Source organism: Lactuca serriola, chromosome 4 (assembly GCF_051521515.1).
Source record: "Lactuca serriola cultivar US96UC23 chromosome 4, Lser_US96UC23_V15, whole genome shotgun sequence".
Taxonomy (NCBI): Eukaryota; Viridiplantae; Streptophyta; class Magnoliopsida; order Asterales; family Asteraceae; genus Lactuca; species Lactuca serriola.
In genome coordinates, this window is record NC_136411.1 from 243,669,120 (window position 1) to 243,672,827 (window position 3,708).

The window sequence follows — 3,708 nt, forward strand, 5'->3', positions numbered from 1 at the left end:
AAAGGAACCATCGATTAAATAAAACTGAAATACATATAAATGATGCAACTTTAGAGTTAAACGTATAACTTTTCAAAACAAAACAAATTTAAAATAAATGAAACTTAGATAATTTGTGAATAATAAAAGATAACTAAGGGGCTATTTTTATAAATTGAATTTATTTGGTGTAGGTTAATAGAACCAGACACTGTGTAGCCAATGGGAACTCGAGAACTATATGTATACAGTAATTAAGAACCGAATCCATCTTTTCCTCCCAGTTTTTTTCCATTCCCCCAAATTCCACTCGAATTGAGACCCTTTTTGTACCACTCTCATAACCTAAATTCAGTCGGCTACCATCACCATTCAACATCGCAGGTTTTTTCCTTTCTTTCGAGTTAGATTCCGGCCGCCCCCACCCCTAAAATTGTCGATTCCGCCCACTCCCATCCACAATATCGGGAGATTCAAAGGGTGCACTTCTGGTTTCTCCTTCCTATCATATTTGCTTCATGTGTTCCATTTCTCTACTTAGCTTTCTTTTTTCTTTGTTTAGGTTATGAACAAAAACCGAAGGAGATCTGTGTTCCAACATCATCGATTCCAACCATTAAGGTTCTTCATCACATGATCGCATCCAGGTTTTCATTTTGAAAATTTTGATTTTTAATAAAGGGTTGAATTTGTATATTGCAGCCATTGTCGAAACCCCTATAAAAAAGTGCAGATAAAGAGGTCAGATTATGACTCTATGTTGATATCATTCTTGATTTTTAATAAAGGGTTGGATTTATTTATTGCTTGGTATGTGTACTACAACCATGTTTAGAAACCCTAGAAAAAACTACAAATACAAAGGTCAAATTGCGACTCTATGTTGATGTTTTGTTAGTCTTGATTCTCTTTATGCATCGTCACATATAAACCTTATCTAGGTATAGTAAACAAGTTACATACTTCACATTCCTTTTCATTCACATATGATACTGATAATACAAGAGATAGAAGAAAATAATATATGTACAAAAAATAGGGTACTTTATGCCTTTCATCATTTTGGCAGTTTAAGTTTACATTCTGTTTCTCTTGATTTAGGTTCACCAAGTTTGCCATTTCTAATCAACATCTCAATAAAGTTCAATTCATATTTCCTTTGATGAAAGTATGTTGCTATTAACTAAATGATATTACTTGATGTTTAATTAGTTATAAACTTGGTAATTGTTTCTTTGTAGGGTACTGGTTAACAAATCCATGAGGAGATGAAAAAAGAGATTTAGAGGGATCATGAAGAAAGTGAGGTCAAAAAACAATAAATTGGCAGGATGTATAACAAAATCATAAAGCCAAGAAAACAACCCACCCATCAAATTTGACTTTGATATTTTTAGTTTTATTTTGTTAAATTTATTACTTTGAAATCAAATATGATTCTTCATTTTGCTAGGAGAATATTATGTTAGAAATATGGTTTAGTGGCACATGGAAATATGAGAATCGTGATAATCACTTTCAAATCGAAGTATTCGGGTGGTACTCCCAAATCCTCAATTGGATAAGGCTTAGATAAAATCAGAGAGAAAAGAAAGAGAGATTGAGATGGTGTAATTTCGTGAGTACCAGAAAAGTGACTAAAATTGGTTATAAACCTGCCTTATCCGAAAAACTGTCAAAACTGCATATAACAGTTTTTCTCAACAGTAAAAACTATCATAAATCCAGGTTTTGTATAAAGATTAATTCAAAGTCAAAACCGGGTCAAATATTCAAAATTTCGACCCCAGCCAGGGGCTCTGCCCCTTGGACCCCGCTCCCAGGGGCGCTGCCCCCGGACCCCCGTTCGTTCAGGGGCTTTGCCCCTAAATGACAGTATACTTTAATACTTGATCAAACTTAAACAAGTGTGTACTCCACACCTTCCTTACTTGTTTAATATTTATCAAGATCATTTTAGTCAACAAAGTAATCCCTATTACACTTAAATAACACTGATGATAACAAAATCACCAACATATTAATATATATTTTTATAGTTGAATGTTAATGTTTTGATTTAGAGGTATAAAATTTGAAGTTCATTTTGCTTGTCAAATTAATATTAGCGACTGAATAACATTGTATCTTGAACCGATATCCAACAATGAAAAATCAGATAAGGGACTGAATGGCATTGTATTTGAGATTGATATATAGTTCTTGAAAAATTAGGTTAGAGAGCGAATGTCATTGCATTTGAGACTGATATTGAGTCATTGAAAAATCAGGTTAAGGATCGAAGGAAATACATTGGAGATTGAACATGATTGTATCAAAGACTAATATTCAATCTTTGAAAGACAATATCGACATAAAATAGAAATTTCAATAACACATATTAAAGACTGAATGGTATATTAGAAATGGTTGATATTTAGTCTCTGAAAGATAGTATCAAGGACTGCTATGATATAAAATTAGGGATTTGAAAAAAATAAATTAGAGACTGAATGAGATATTATTGATTTTCAGTCTTTAATATTTTGACGTATTAGAGACTAATTTTCAGTCCCAGATATATAAAAAATCGACTATTTAAGACTAGGTCTCGAGGACTAGCTAGGGACTAGCTAAATCAGTCCCTAATTCTCATCAGAGACTGGTTATTGACCATTAGAGACTGATTTTGCCAGTCTCTAATACCCCTTTTTCTTGTAGTGGATGTGAACAATGTCAGTTGTAATATGTTAATGCATGGTGATGTTTATGTTATGTTTCATGTATAATCATTGTGATGATATTTCAATTTAAGTCACACGAGCCCTCGAACGTTTTCCGCCGTTTGGTTCGAGGGTGTGACACAAAGTTGACATTTTAGCCCCCCATGGACCAATTTCGCAAACAATACACCCCTAAAGGGCCTAAACCGAAAAGTGCAATAAATTGAGTGTTATAGATAGGCTTTTGTTCCTGGTTCGGAACCAAGGTGTACAAGTGGTATTGATCTTGCATCCAACTTCTTTAGATTCACCGGTTCTATCTTTGCATATGCGAGACACCTAAATATACAAACAATTTCTAAATTTGGTTTCTTTTTCTTGAATCTTTCGTATGGAGTTTCATCAACTAGGACTCGTGTGTACACATGATTTATGAAATTTTTCGAGTGATTTACTACTCCCCCCCACAAGTAGTTTGGAACTTTCATAACCTTCATTATGCTTGTTGTCATATCCATAAGTGTCCAGTTTTTTTGTTTCACCACCCCGTTTTATTGAGGTGTGTATGGTGTAATAAGATTTTGTTTTATGACATGTTGATCACAAAAATTGTGAAATTCGAGTGATGTGAATTCTCCACCTTGATCACTTCTAAAAACCTTCAAAGTCTTTCCTGTTTCATTCTCCACCAAAGATTTGAATTTCTTGAAGTTTACAAACGCTTCACTCTTTTCTTTCATTAGATAAATCCACATGTATTGTGAGAAATCATCAATTAATGTGAAAATGTACCTGTTTCCTCCCATGGTAGCTAGAGTAATTGGTCCACATAGATCACGTGTACTAGATCTAATGGATAATTTGCTTTGTACTTCTTCATGGTGGGGACCGATTTACTAGTTTGCTTGCCCACCAAGCAAGATTCACATAATTAATTATCATGATCGAAGTTTGGTAACCCTTTGACTAGACCTTTCTTTGACATTAATTTCATTGACTCAAAATTAATGTGCCCAAGTCTTGCATG

At 33.7% G+C, this 3,708-nt stretch overlaps 1 long non-coding RNA gene across 2 annotated transcripts; it reads left to right on the forward strand.

The window, feature by feature from the left end:
• Positions 1–209: 209 nt before the first annotated feature.
• On the forward strand, positions 210–1,451 carry LOC145096896 (uncharacterized). 2 transcript variants are annotated; one of them, XR_013704155.1, is made up of 4 exons: positions 210–459; positions 542–600; positions 682–720; positions 1,221–1,451. It is a non-coding gene; the product is annotated as an uncharacterized LOC145096896 (long non-coding RNA). The 2 variants fall into 2 exon arrangements; XR_013704156.1 differs by lacking the exon at positions 682–720 and having other exon boundaries at positions 542–626.
• The last annotated feature ends 2,257 nt before the right edge of the window (positions 1,452–3,708 follow it).